The 16478-nt window shown below is 32.3% G+C and overlaps 1 long non-coding RNA gene and 1 other non-coding gene across 2 annotated transcripts; one reads left to right on the top strand and one right to left on the bottom strand.

The window, feature by feature from the left end:
• Positions 1-2186: 2186 nt before the first annotated feature.
• LOC121258114 lies at positions 2187-16478 on the bottom strand. Its single transcript, XR_005939341.1, has 3 exons — positions 16468-16478; positions 15893-15896; positions 2187-2331 (listed from the first exon to the last, which is right to left on the bottom strand). It is a non-coding gene; the product is annotated as an uncharacterized LOC121258114 (long non-coding RNA).
• Positions 14210-14316, top strand: LOC121258916. Its single transcript, XR_005939467.1, has one exon. It is a non-coding gene; the product is annotated as a small nucleolar RNA R71 (small nucleolar RNA).

Here is a 16478-nt window from a genome sequence, read left to right as displayed (position 1 = left end):
ATTATTATTCATAATTTATTTTACTATTATTCATAACTCATCTCAACTTCTCTTCGAATTCAAACGAGGCCTTAAGTTGCAGGTTTCCGAAGTAATGATCTGGCATCTGTATTGTTTTTCCTTTTTAGGAAAAAGAATTTATTTGCACACCTAATACATTATTATTATCAAATCCTTCTGAATCTGCTGACATAGAACATATTAATTTCTATATAATCGTAATAAATTCTATAATATTAATTAGACATTGGCACGGAGATTTTTTTTTTTTTTTTTTTAAAGATACAATTTGCATCCGTAGATCACCACTTTTATTTATTTATTTATTGGCTTTAATTATGAAGATCCTTTTATTGAAAAGGAAAAAAAAATGAAATTTCTCAATTAGGTTTGTCTAAGTTTATGGATAAGAGCCTTTATATTCTACTATTTTTTTATATTCTAAATTATGAAAGTTGACAATTTATACTATAAACTTCTGTATTTTACATCCTTGGTCAAGACTTTGTCATTAAGATTGTCTTTTTATTGATAAAATCTAATCATAGTTTAAAGTGTAAATTAAAAACTTTAGAGATGAATATATATTCAAAATAAAATGGCTTTCAAAAATATAAAAAGATGAAGAAACTCTAAGTTCAGATTATTCCTTTTTCTGTTTATATTTTTTATTTTTTTAATAAAGCCACCGGCACATTTATTTTATTTTATTTTATTTTTTATTTTTAGGGTTGTGGATACCATTTGGACTTCTAAACTAGCCCACTTTTACCACACAAAAGCAAGAGCCCACCCAATGTTAAATGGGGCATAAGAGAGAGCATTTTTAGCCCCATAAGTCCCCATTGATGGGTTATTTATTAGCTAGTATATATCTGAAATGATGGGTTCAGATTGGGCCGAAGAATGATCCTCCGGACCGAATTCCAGCACTGCATTTAGCCAACTGGTACACAAAAACAAATGGATTTAGCAATTTTTACACATGATTACAAGTGGAGTACACACCTACATCCAAGTTTCAACAGTTTCCGATTCGAGGAGGAGAAACTATAAGCACGGGGGGATGCATGGGGCTCATATAATATCTATGATAGAGCCATGCATGCAGGTCATTTTATTGGAATTCCTTAAAGCAATAAAATCGAAAGTCAATATGTATGCATGGCAACAAACTTTAAAGATTAATGTTGCCATAATAAGTGATCACAAAATTATTATTTGTTAAAAAATAATACTGATTCGGCCGTTTAATTAATGTTTCCTACGTACTATATATAATATTATAATGGTTATATATGTGTGTGTACACGTTGTTCGTTTATTGTGAACAATTTATATGGGGAATGGGGATTGATGACATGACATATATATATATATATATATATATATATACACACGCACACACGATATTCTGCCCGCATGGCTTCTATATATTGAAGTTAATCCGCACATGAGAGCTAGAGTTCATTAATGGCCAGGGAGGATCGAGTAGCGATGCCGATCGATCGGTCGGTAGATGATCACCATGTCAAAGCTGGCAGCTACGATAGTTGCAAGTTTGCGATCGAACAGTTTCATGTCGGCTTCTGCATCAAACATTCTCAATAAGGGTGTCAAATTGTTAACGGGTCATATTTATGTCATGTCAAGGCATGTATATTATACTATATAAGTCAATTCTAATCCAACTCGTTAAGTTTATTGTGTCAAAATCTCAAACTCTAACACGACTCATTAACACAACGAGTCGTGTCGTGTCAACCCATTTTGACCCGTTAGTGAATACTACGAAATAGGTTAACACGACTCTACCCGTTTCAACCCGTTTACGTAAAGAAAAATTTTATTCATCATCTGCAGATACCACACACCACACTTTTTTTTTCTCCTACTAAATGTGTGGTATATGAATAATGAGTAGAAGAATTCAACAAATTTAAGAAGTATAAAATAAAATAAAATTAAAAATTAAAAATTAAAAAAATTTTAAAAAATAAATAAAAAGAAGTGTGGTATGTGGAGATAATGAGTAGTAAAACTCAGATTAAATAGACCCGAAATTAGCCCATTTGACCTGGTTAAGTTTAGCATAATTTTATATAAATATTAAAATCAGAATATCTATAAAAAATATAAAACTAACTACAAGTCTAAAATTACAATCCAAACAATAAAAATATTGAAATTAAAATCCCAACAATTTTACTTTTAGGTATAGAGTATAATTGTAACTTTAACTTTCTTAACGGGTTGACCTGTTATCAACCCTTTAAGCAATCATGTCTTAACGGGTCAACCCATTTTGACTCGAACCCGTTAAGACTAGACCTTAACTCGTTATCTGCAATCGCCAACCTCACAAGGTCTTTACTATATTTGTGGGTTATAAGATTCCTTACCACACTACTATCACTCTCTCCAGCCCCCTCCTCAGGTGTTATCTCACCTGTCAATTTTTTTGGTATCTATCTAAAGGCCCACGTTTATAAGGATTTTTCAGACATGAAGGTAGATGGTTTTGCATGGTTGAAATGTTGTTCCTCTTTTAAGTGGCAAAAGTACATCTTGCCACAATAATTACACTTAGCCTTAGAGCATCCTCAATGGATCATTTAAAAGCTAAATCTATTGAGTATTTAGCTATCAGAGCACAAAATATGATCACAATGGATTAGCCAAATTCTAAATAATTGAACTTTAGTTACAGTTACTTTCAAAAGAATTTTCAAATTTGAAAGTTACTGTACATATACTAAATACATATTTTATCAATTATTTCTCTCTATTTCTTTCTATCACATATTTTATCACAATAGCTGGGTTCATGTGCACGTGTTCATGTGTTGGGGCCTTGGGTTCATGCATTGATATATTAATTTGAGTTAGTGATATATTAATTTAATTAGAATATGATTATTCTGATTACTAATTAATATATAATAGGTAAAATAGTAAAATATGATAAAATAAAATAAATTAATAATTAAAAAATTAAATATTTTTGAAATTATTAATTACTCGTTACTATATAATGAATAAATGGATAATTCAATGTGGAGATTTGATGTGAATAGTCAAAACCAAATTCATCTTATATTATTTTATTATTATTTAATGAAAAATTAGCTATTCCAATGTAGAGATTTATGTGAATGGAATAGCCAAAAGTCAATTTTTTCTTATATTCATTAAAAATGTCCTTTAGTTTTGACTAATCCATTGAGGATGCTCTTAGGATCATCTAAGGGACAACCCTCAACATTTGTAAAATGGTCCAAAACAATTGACGGAGCATTCCCCTTCGGTTTCTTAAGAAGTGGACAACTACTATTATTAGGAGCACTTAATGGTCTTAAGTGTTTGGGTCTTTCCCAAATTAATTGTTTATTCATTGAATCAAGATCAATTAGACTTGACAAAAGATAATCTAAAATGTGAAAAATTAAATACAAATTACAACAAATTAAAAAAAATAAAGAACAACATCAACACAATTAAATAATAACTAGTTTACAACATGACAAACATCACAAGTCTAAGACTCTAATCTAGATTTTAGTTCGCTCATAATCTCACAATTTATTTCAAGAATCAAAACAATTTTACAATACAATATTAAATCAGTGCACAAGTTAATAATTTGATCTAACAAGAACACTCACAATGGAAATTAGGTCTCAAGTTTGATCCAAAATTTTTCAACCCCTGTACATACACAACAAATAATTTAAACAACAAATAATATGTAACATGAATTGATAATTGATATGATGATAAATTAAACACATCAAAATCAAATATATTAATTTTTTGTTTTAAAAAAAGACTCTGCCTCAACTCTCAAGACCGGCGTGAGAATATTGAAGTAAATCAAGTGAGAACAAAATCCCACTTCAAGACCGGCGTGCAGCAGTGGTCTTGGGCATGGGGGACAAACTCGACGGAGTCATGAAGGGGGTGAAATCTAGCCTCTGCACCGCTGCTGCTGCTTGCGTTGCGCCATTGTTGGAAGTTTGGAAGGGGAGAGGGATTGCTGATGGAGTCCGAGGGATAGGGAGCTGGGAAGACAAAGTCTGAAGAAGAGGGAGGGGAGGGGGTGTTTAAAACCCTAGGTCGAAATGGCACCATTTCATTTAGATTTTTTTTTTTTAACAAACTCCATATATTTATATTTTGATATGTTTCTGCCGTTGGCTGATCGGGTTCCTACCAGTTTTAACTAGTTCCGTACTTCAACGACCGGTTTGACTCGGTTACGGCCGGTTTGGATGGATGATTTTTGTACACCCCTGCGTGCATTTCTGCCCATATAGTTCAATAGCGCACAAAAGATAAACTTGTGTGCCCTAAAAAATGAAAATATGGCCCAACGGTTGACAGACGACAGTAAATATTGGCACTAATAATAACGACATATGACCCTCACAAAAACATTTTCTTTTACAATCGATTAAATAATTCTTTTAACTCCACAAAAACAAAATATAAATACCTACCTAATTTCTTTTATGAAATAGATAATATATATATATATATTAGAATATTACTACTTATTGATAAAATATATAATTTTAGCTTTATTATAATAATATATCTTACAATTTCCTACCATGATTAATGGCCTATTCTAATTGATGTACGTAAATCATGAATTAGTATTGTTATTACACTACAAGAAACAGGGTCATTCTCGGTGTCAAAAATTGCCATAAATAACCCCTAAATTTGTTGCAAATGATCTTTTTCGGCGATTTTTACTGCACCGCATGTTCGTTGTAATTATCTTCTCAGTTATAAATTAAACCAACGAACTGCAAAAATTGCCGCAAATACTTTACTTTTTTCGGCAATTTTTTTCGCTGCAAATATCAATCGAAACGCCGCAAATGCCCATTCGATTTGCCCATTAAATCATTGTGAAAACATATTTGTGGCGAATTTTGGGCATCACAAAAATCAAAAAATCGCCGCAAATGAAACAATCTATTTCAACGGGCTAAGTAAATCGCTGGCAAAAGTTTTTTCCAGTGCTTTCTCATTGTCCCAAAAACTATTTACATCGCCGCAAAAAATTTCTTTCGCAACGATTTTAATTTATCGTCGGAAGAATATATTTCCAGTGAGTTATTGTCATTGGAAATTGTGTCGATGCAAATAATTTTAATTTGCGGTGATATTGTGTCGCTGCAAATACACAATATTTACGAAAAAAAATTTTGCGGCAAGTTTTACTCGCCGGAAAAGGGTTTTCAGAACATAAAAAAAAAATGCACACCAACAGAATTTTACCTTACAGATCTGTAAGGTAAAATTCTTTTGACATTCTCAAAAAAGATCCATACTCCTAATATGACCATATTATGATCTCCTTAAACTCCAATGAAAGGACTATGGTATATGCTTAAAAATAAAAAAACTAAAACCAAAAAATCCAAATAAACCAAGCTTGAGAATGAAAATGGAATAAAATGTCACAAAAGTAAGCTTCCAAAAAGTAACTTACTGCATACCCACTTAAAGTCACACATTTCCAACTTATTACATTCAATCCAATCTACACAATTTAATTCAAATTCAATGTAAAAAGCCCTTCTTCCATTACTACAATACCGCCTTTAATACTCATTCACAAGCAACAAGTAATTGATTCCATTCCTTGTAATAAAAATAAAGAAAAAGGGAAGGAAGTGGTACCACGAGGGAGAAGGCTAGAGGATGGTATGTCCAAGCCAAAACCAAGAAATTTATAAGTATCTGGACATATTAAAGAAATTTATAAATTTTTTTTAATACTCATCCACCACAGAATCTAACAATGAGATTCATAACAATATTACCAGCAGATCCATAATGAGAATTCGGAAAGCCCACTAAAGATCATAGGTTAGAATCTAGATAATAAACCCTTATAAACAATGCTGAAGCTACAATGCCGCAAAAAAGATCATGATATATATTTTACCTTACACTATGGATTGGTTTATAGTCCTTTTCACATACTCAAAAAAGATCCAAACTACTAATATGACCAAACTTACTAAGAAATTACATAGGGCAGATAGACCAATATGACCAAACTCACAAAAGCAAGCCTCCAAGTGAGCTTACTGCATACCCACTTATTACATACATTAAAAGCTCAATCTGAATTGAAATTGGGAAACATTTGCATCAATTTTAGATGGTAAGTTTTATTTTATAATAAAACATCATTTTCAAATGCATGTAACCTATTACAAATTAAAAACTAATTGCATTATAGTATATGCTTAAGAATAAAAAAACTAAAACTAAATGAATTCCACAAATCCAGATTGAACCAGCTCCTACTTCATTTATGGTCTAGTTTTATAGCCTAAATGTCCAAACAACAGTTACTGGAGTTCAGAAAAGACCAAAAACTTTGGCAGCTCACAAAGTTTTAGCAATTAAGCAAGATAATCATTCACACAAATTTCACTCAACATAAATTTTACCTAAAGAACACGAAACCGAAGAGAAAGAGAGGGAGAGAACACGAAACGTATCAACCCAATGCATGCTTCTTTTACTCTATGTATGCTGAAATGTAATTTACGATACATGAAATGAGTTCATGTACCTATTTGCCCCACAAAGATGCCATGACAGCATTGCTAGTGTATGGTGTTAAGAAAGAACCAAAGATAAGGTGTTAAGAAATAACCAAAGAACCACAAATAGCAGCAGCAAAAATAAAGGAAAATACACAAACCATGCATAACCATCCTAGTCCACATGAGTTTTAAATTCCAACTGTGTTAAGTTTTCTTCCTACCACTATTTAAATTCAACAACGTTAAAAAAAAATGATACTCTGCAGTGTTTGTGATCCTGCAAGTTAAAATCTGATCGTAGTTCACCATAACAATAATAAAAGTAATAAAAAATGAATTCCATAAAATAATGAACTCCTAGTTAGTATCGATGGGTGGAAGCTCTTCTAATATTCTAATGGGATGAACTAACTTATGTAGTGGGTATTAATATTATTTGACCCTGAATGTGGCAGCTTCTCATTGCATGAGAGTTTTAAGTGATCTACATAATCAATATTTAATATATACTTGTGAATTACACTGCATTTCATACCCCTTACAGCAACCTCAAAAACAAAATATAACATTCAATTAAAACTTAAGAATATTACTTAAGTGAAATTATTTTTTAAAGTAAACAAACTTAACGATGAAATATTGAGTTTGCTTTGCAAACTGAACCCACTACACATGGGATATTAAACATCTTACCCTGAGGTGATATGCAGTAAAAAGAAAAAGATTTTGAAAATTAGGATAGAAGTGTGCGCAAATTGCTCCATATGCTTACATCTACATATGTAAGTTAGACCTTATAACTTTTTTTCACATAAACCAACAGGCATTTACACAACAAATTTCTCTTTGATGGTTAATATTAAAAGCATCCAACATAATAATATGGGGTTGAGTAACCCTATATTAATTAAATCAGATAAAACTCACTTTCATGAACTCTCAGATGTATATCACCAACAACATTCAACAACCACCATGGAGCTCAAACATCTAACCCTTATATTAATGCATTAATTAAAACATTCAGCAACCCCATATTTAAATACATTAATTATTCCAAGATTACATTAATTATTCGTGTGATAAAATAAGAAACTGACTCCACATTCTTAATGGTCAAGTTGAGTCCTGTCAACCACCATGGAGCTCAAACATCTAACCCTTACACACTTATTTGAGAAAATAATAAATTCACAATAGGGACCTTAAATTTACAAAAAATCTGAAAGGCATTAAACATGATAACAAAACACCCAATAATAAAACTAAAAAGAGATTAAAGATAATAATAATAACAAGAATTCAAGAAGAAATAATCCTGCATCACATTAATATAAGCTCATGCTTATGAACATTCTTAGAAATTCAATTTGAATTTGGAGGATGTGCAATCAAACAAACTGCACCACATCAACCCATATTTACTTGCCTTGGAAGAATTCAAGGCAGCAGGAAGTAGAAGTTTTGCAATATCGGGCTTGCTGTAAAGAATGAAAGTACATTAATATATGCTAATTAATGTACTTTCATTCTTTATAGCAAGCTGCCTAGTTATAATTATATATATATATATATATATATATATATCATTCATATATATATGGGCAAAAATGATCTGATTTCCCAAAACTTTTGGGGGATAAATTTTTTTTTTTATAAGTACTTTTGGGGATAATTAATGCAAGCTGTTGTTAAATTAAAGCATATAAATCCTATTGATCTAATACCCAATGCCAAAATCTAATTAAAACATATAAATCCCTATTCAACGACAATATGCAAATTTTCCAAACCCAATACGCTAAACTAAAGAAAAAACTGATGAATAGGACAATTGCAAAGTAAAATCTTCTCAAACCCAAAAAAAAATCCAAAAGCAAACAAAACTCTAGAGCTGCCAATATAACACCAATATCATTTACACAAAATTTGAAACAAAATCCTAACTTCATGTTAATAACCCAAATCCATTAAAGAATTATCACCATCACAAAGCACCTCACAACTCTAAACCACCAACACAGACATCAAAGACACACAATAATCTTGTTTATTACGCACTCTTGCATCACAAAATAGAGAGATGAGAGAGAGAGAGAGAGAGAGAGAGAGACGGTGGAGGAGAGATGACCTACCGACGAGGACGAAGAGCATGGTGGTTGTGGTGGTGGAGTAGGACCGAGGAGGCGTAGAGGTTGCGGAGCAGAATATCTCCAACCCGTCGGCGTTGTGTACTCTCACAGAGACTTTAGAGAAAGAAACAGAGAGAGGGAAATATGCAGACATCGTGAGAGAGAGAGAGAGAGAGAGAGAGAGACTGGAGAGGAAGAGAGCCGTCTGGGGGGTTTTGCCAAACAGAGGGGAAATGAGAGAGGGAGATATCGAGCAAGAGGGAAAAATGAAGGAGGCCGCAGGCTCTACTCCTTTTTAATTTTGAATATTACTTTTTACGGCGATTTAATGTCGTCGTCACAAAACACCTTTCACTTTTTTTTGGCATTTTTAAAGTTAAAAAATTGCTGCAAAAAGTAACTTTCGCAATTCCGTCGAACAATAAACCCGACGAATACTTCTGTTGCAAAAAATAAAAATTGATGGAAGATACCAATTTAGTATTTGCAGAGAACTTTTTCATTGCAAAAAAAAAAAAAAAAAAAACGCTGGAAAAGACCATTTTATAAACTTGATGAAAAAAGATTGCAATGATATAGAAATCGCCGTAATTAAAGCCTTTTTGCATCGATTTTATTTCCAACAGACATAAAATCGCTGCAAAAAGTCGTATTTCTTGTAGTGAGATCAGCTTAATTATTTCTTAATATTTATTGTAATTAATGTAAATCAATTAATATACATGCATATATTAAAATTGTTGTAATTAAGCATGTAAAGGTTCTAATTTATAAGTACGTAACTGATTAATATATTCATCAAATCAGCCAAATATTGCAGAAGAATATATACATGATCTTATTAATTTATTATGGTAATATCTTAATTTATTTTTCAGCTATGTGGAACTTCCTCAAATGGCACTAGGAGACTTAAGGTTGATTAATGTTATAGATTTAGAAATTTGTAAATAGTAGATCATGATTATATATATATATAGCAAATTTCAATATGCATGGTTATATATATATATATATATATGTTGTAATTAATAAGACAAATAGTTTACTTAATTACGTAATTACTTTTGGCTAATCAGAAAATTGAGCAAATCGACTGATCTATATATGAGTGGTGGTTGTTTATTTAATTGTCATAGTTTGATCTCCTACCTTATCCGGAAAAAGAGACCGATCTGCGAGCAAAGCCTGTGCTACCATGAAGAAAGCCACCAAAATAAAGTTCCAAGCTTTAAATTTTGAGAAATTTTATTTGCTAGTGGGGGACTGCGGTATCATTGATGAATGGAGTAAAAGAGAAAAAAATATCATTTTAAAAATAATATTATTATAATTTTAAAATTTTTTAAACATAACTACATAAACTTACATGAAAAATCTTCAAATGAAGATTGTATGTAATCCAACTCTTAAATTATATATATATATATATATATATATATATATATATAGGAAATAACCAATAGTAAGTAATAGATAAGAGTATGCACAGTTAATAAGAGCAGGCAGTAGAACCGACCATATGCATGTATGCGAAATTCAGAAAATGAATAGATGCAAAAATAACAATTTGCATTGAAATATAAGCTTAGTAAAATTACAAGCTTAAAATTACAAGTTAAACTTGCAGAAGAACAGGTGGAGAGGGTTATGTGGAAGAAGAGAAGCAATGTGAATTCTGAAAAAAGGAGAAGAATTCAGTTTGCCTTCCTTGAACCAGAGGTGCCCCTTTTATAGATTAAGGGGTCGCCTTTTACAATAATTGAAACAGCAAACTAGAGCCCGTGAGTGAAAAGTAATTGGGATTGTTCATTCACGTGAAAGTAAAATCATGATGTCTTGAGATTGCTTTCTCAACGTGTCTTGCATGAGCATCTGTTTTGACATAAAGCAATTGTCATTTTTGACAGAGGGTACTAGTCAATCTGAGAGACGGCAGTCTTTTTTCTGTCTTGTAACATCGGTGGATCATTAATCATCGGATAACTTGGGAGTATCTTCAGAATCATATCCGAAAATATTGATGTAGGGATCAACTACTGAAATTTCGGATGATGCTTCTGATTTTTCTTCTTCAGAATTATCTTTTTCCAAAGACTTCATTAATAAGTGAACTAAATCTTTTTGAATAAGACTATCCAGAGTATTACTTTTCTTTTTAGTCTTTGATGATTTATTAGTCTTAGAGGAAACAATTGTCTTTCCCTTTTGTGAGGTAGATGGTGAAGTAGGGACCTGGATTTTGGGATATCCAGTTGAAATTAGAGAACCATAAGTGATTGCTGTGAATTCTTTTTTATTCTGCAGATCTGGGGCAGTCTGCGAGAAGTTCCTTATCACATAATCAATAATATCTTGGGTTTAGGGGAACCTATCCCACCATTTTGTAAAATACTATAGAACTAGAATATCGCCATTCCTTTCATAATTCCATTTCATAATCCGAGAGATTTTGTGCCATTTGAAGAAATGGAGGCAGTAAGGAAACTTAACCATATGTTTGTCCAATTTTGAAACAACAGCATTGGTGAAGCACTTGAATACTCGTAAGAGCATGTCAGGGAAGTTTTTAGGAATAAGGCCAAATTGGTCCCACCATTTGAGAAACTAAAAGGGGACTTTTCCTTTAAACTTCTTATCAAAATTAAAAAATTATGAATGACTCATATCAGTTACCTGGAACAGCGTGAATCTGGATCAAGTATCAATGTAGTCATAATAATTATAAGAGATATCATAATCAACGAGTCTTTTTGAAGTAAAGGGGTTAGTGTCCCATTCTTCTTCTATTATGACTCGAAAAATATAAGCACTATGGTAGATCAATTTTGATTTATCAGTCTTGTCATAAATAGGCTTTATGACAATGGAATCAGTCTAGACTAAAACACTGGAGTAAAATTGGAGTGTTTTTATAGAATTCTCTGGGATTCAGTGAAAGCCAGGGAGAAAATAAGATGAAGCAATTTTGAAAGGATCTGTATACACAGACCGATTAGGCTCTATGTAAAACATTTTGAAAGGATAGAGTTTTCTGATATACTCAGTTTAGATTTGGAAGCAAATACTGAGTAATAGGTTTTGAAGCAATGGCTTTGGCATATGGATCATATGGGGTTGAAATAGTTGAAGCAAAAGAAGCAGGTTGAATTACTTTGCCAAGGGTAGTGAACCTATGGACAGTTTCAACAGGTGAAACAGGTTCATTCTTGATGAGTTTTCTATCAGGAATGGGGGTTGAAACAGTTATTTTTTTTTCTTTTCCTTTTTTCTTGCTCATGGTTGGGTGTCTGCAAGAATTTACAGGTAAGAAAATCAGAGATAAAATTATTAGATCCTTTAATATATTTGATATTAAAATAAAAAATACATAAAATAGCTTGCCATCGTGCAAAAATATGTTTGATGCAATGTTTTCAACATTTTTTTCCAATACATACTTAGCATTTTTGCAATCAATTCTTAATAAGAATTTCTTATTAAGTAAATTACTTTGAAATTTAGAAATACATAGTACTATAGATAAAAATTTCTTTCTTAATAGTACTATAATTACTCTGTGCAGGGTTCCAGACTCCAGAATGGAAGCGAACTACGTGTTCAGAAGAGGCTGGCGAAACAATTTGTTTCAGAATGTCACCATAATCAATGTTAAAGGCGTCTGTTTCAACAATTTTAAAAGAATCAGTAGTATGAATACTAAGACACGGAAGAGTTTTGACATATGCCTTGATCTGTTTAACAATGTTAGTGTGAACTTCTGACCAAGCAAGAAGATTTTTCTGTAGTCATTGAAATAAATGACGACATTGTTTCCTCATATCTTGGTAAAATTCAACAACATAATTAAGAGAACCAAGAAACCTTTGTAACTAATTTTTGTCAAGAATGATATCTGGAAATTTGTCAGCAAATTCAATGGCCCGATTATTGGGTCTGATTTTGCTTTCAGAGATGTCATAACCAAGGAATCGAATCTTAGTCTGAAGCAATTTGATTTTCTTGGCTGAAACAACAAGACCATTTAGTCTAATGATATCTAGAAACGAATTCAAATGTTTTCAGTGTTTATCAATAGACTTGGAGAATATGAGTACATCATCAATATAGACAATGATGAAATGAGTGAATGAGTTAAAGATATCATTCATGATGTTTTGGAATTCACTAGGGGTATTTTTTAGACCAAAAGGCATCACATTCCACTCGTAGTGTCCAAAACGAGTATTGAAAACAGTCTTATACCGGTCTAACCCTTCTATCTGGATTTACCAAAATCCTGACTTTAGGTCAAATTTAGAAAAGACAACAGCGTCACTCAACCGATGAATTAAGTCATTTTTGTTGGGTATAGGGTACCTAATCCACTCTAAGACTTTGTTCAAATGTTTATAATTAATAACCAGGCGAGGGGTTCCTCTATCAATCTCAGCATTTTTCTGAACATAAAAAGCTGCACAGGACCAAGATGATTTACTATGCCTAATTATATTTTTATTAAGCAGATCAGTAATTTCTTTTTTGTAAAATTCTAAAGTCTCACTATTCATTTGAATAGGTCGAGCTTTAATTTGAGGATAAGGAAGTGGAGTAGAGAGAATAGAAGGATTGTCAGGAAATGAAATTTCTAGAGGCTTGTCAGTCTCTCTTGGTGTATCATCATTTTCTTCTACTTTATTCTTGCTTTGGCCATTGTTTGTAGCTGTAGGGGTGGACTTAGTTTCCTTTGATGGTGACCTCTCAAATTCTCTTCCACTCCTAAGTGTGATGACCTTGCATTGTTCCCTTGGATTCACTTCTGTGTTGCTAGGAAAAGTTTCTCTTTGTTGGGCATTGATGGTTGTGGCTAGTTGCCCAATTTGCACTTCAATATTCTTTATAGCAGCTCCCATGTTGCTACAATGAGTCTCAATATTGTCCAATCGTGAATCAGTCTTTTTAAATCTTGCATTTGTCTCCTCAACAAAGGAAATCATGGCATCCTCAAGTGACATCTTCTTCTCGCTTTGTTGACTATCAAATCCTGAAGGAGGTTGCAGCACATTCTTTGTATTTTCATAAGACAAATTCTCATAATTTTGAAGCCCTGTATGGTAGTAATTTGGCATAGGATTACCACGATAGTTGTAGTTCCGATTGTTGATGTATTGAACTTGTTCTTGACTCACTTCATTACTCGGAACTGTCATACTTGTAGCTGCAACATATTCTGCACTTTGTGATATCCTTTGGGTTGTCAAAACTGAAATCTGATAAGATAAAGTAGCAACTTGAGCTGAAAGGGCTGCTAACGGCTCCAATTCATGAATCCCAACAACTTTCTTAATCATAGTTCTTTTAGTTGGCCATTGATTGTTGTTTGAGGTCATTTCTTCCAAAAGATAGGTAGCACCCTCAGCTGTCTTTGACATCAAAATTCGACCACCAGCAGCATCAACTATGGTTCGAGTTTGCCCATTTAATCCATTATAGAACATCTGAACTTGCAACCAATCTGGCAATCCATGTTGAGGGCAGCGTCGAATCAAATCTTTATACATTTCTCATGCTTCATAGAGTGACTCAAAATCATTTTGCTTGAATTGACCAATCTCACTCCTGAGTTGGGCTGTTTTTACAGGTGGAAAGAATTTAGCAAGAAACTTTTCAGCCATATTCTGCCAACTAGTGATGCTTCCCAGTTGTAGAGATTGTAGCTAATCTCTTGCCTTGTCCCTCAAAGAAAAATGAAACAATCTCAGTCTAATGGTGTCTTCAGTAACACCATTGATCTTTACAATGTCACAAATCTCCAAGAACATTGCCAAATGAATATTGGGATCATCAAGTGGCGATCCGCTAAATTGGGCTTGTTGCACCATGCTGATCAAGGCCGGTTTGAGCTCAAAATTATTAGCATTAATGGTTTGGCGTCTTATATCCGAGTAGTTGTCATTCACAACTGGTCGCACATAATCCTTCAAGGTGCGTGGCGGTGCATCATGTTGTCCGTCAACCATGGCTACTACTTTCTTCTTTCTTTGTGATCAAAGAGTTCTTTCAATCTCTAGATCAAAAGGAGTAATGTCACGAGTTCTAGCACGGCGAATCCAACGTAAAAAACACACCTAAATGAAAATAAAATAAAATAAAATTCTAAATTAAAATCAAGATTACTTTGTATCAATATTAGCAAAAATAAGAAGAAATCAATCCCCGGGAAAGGCGCCAAAATCTTGATTAGAGCAAAACTGCAAGTGCACAGTATCGTAGTTTTATAGTAAAATGATGAGAATAGTATCGTCCTCAGGGATTGGTAACTTACTTTTGACAAATACCGAAATTATACTAATCTCGACTTTATTTAGAAAAGTCACTAAGATTTTTGTAATTGTAAATTAAAATAAAATTAATTCAAAAAAAATATTCAAAAAAAAAGAAAACTGTTTGTTCGAAGATCAACTCAATGGGAAAGAAAACTTCTAAGAAATCGATTTCACCTAATCCCTCACTATGATTTACTCATATAACTAATTAAATTTAATTCTCTCTGTTTATTAGCAAATCTCCACAAACATCCAAAAGCCTCTTCGACAGTCAATTGAAAATTATTCTTGTTCATCATTTTACACAAGAGTATGCAAATTAATAAAGCAAGAAAGCAATAATATCAATGATTTTAATACTACATAGGTTTATATAAGTCTTTCAATCTCTATATTTACCTATGCTGAAATATCCAAGATCTATCATATAATTTCCTCTTTTGACAACAAATCACAATATTAAAATTATCTAATTAATGGCCAGTTAATTAGAAGTAATAAGCTCAGAATAAATCAGACAAACATAGAAGAGAATTACTTCAAATTAACATAGAAAAACAAGCATAGTTCAAAACTAGTTTACATCGTTTTCCTAGAATAATGAAAATTTAGTTCATGCTAAAAATTAAATTCAACATAAATGAATTCACCATAATTGTTCTGAGAGAAGAATAGAAGAAAATGAACACTGAAAATGCTTCTCTCAGTCAAAAGTGTCGTCCCTTGCAAGCCGCAGCGTCTGAAATGAAAAACTCCAAAGAAATACCCATTTGAAAAAAACTCTCCAATTTCGTGCTAATTATATGCTTAAATAGGGTAGGAAAGAAACCCTAATGTCTTTATATTCTCGCACACAAAATCGCCTAAATTTTTGAACTCAACTTGGCAGCCACGTACGCACTTCAGGAGTTTGAATTTGGAAATCCTTATTACAGACAACTTTGTATCCCTTTAAGATAGATTTCCAACGCATCAAACATCGCATCAATCCGATATTGGAGCGGAAAGTTATGATTAAAATACTAAAGTGTGTCCATGTTGTCCGCTAGCGCATTTTGGATTCTGATCCGAATTATTCTCAAACCCTATCATTATCCTTATTTGAAGAGTCCTACACTTATTGAAAGTTTTTAGGTTGTTCCAACGTCTTTCCCACTTGAAAGTCCTTTGAATTCGAATAGGTTTGGACTTACACTTTTATAAACTCTAAAATTAAACATAAAAATCTGCTCAAGAGTATCCCAAAGTAAATAGAAACTCAATTCAAGAATACATATTAATTCCAATGATTTCTATTAACATTTTAGCATTATAGTCCAATAATAGGATATTTAGTCTAAAATTTAAAGTTAAGAAGTGATAAAATATAAGAAATTATGTAAGTCATCAATAAGGAAGAGTAACAACATGTTTCTTCTTATTCCAAAAAGCATTTGATAAATCAGAACAAACATCAGAAATTA

The sequence above is a fragment of the Juglans microcarpa x Juglans regia genome, chromosome 3S (assembly GCF_004785595.1).
Source record: "Juglans microcarpa x Juglans regia isolate MS1-56 chromosome 3S, Jm3101_v1.0, whole genome shotgun sequence".
Lineage (NCBI taxonomy): Eukaryota > Viridiplantae > Streptophyta > Magnoliopsida > Fagales > Juglandaceae > Juglans > Juglans microcarpa x Juglans regia.
Note: the sequence above shows the minus strand (reverse complement) of the source record. Positions and strands in the feature narration are given on the sequence as shown.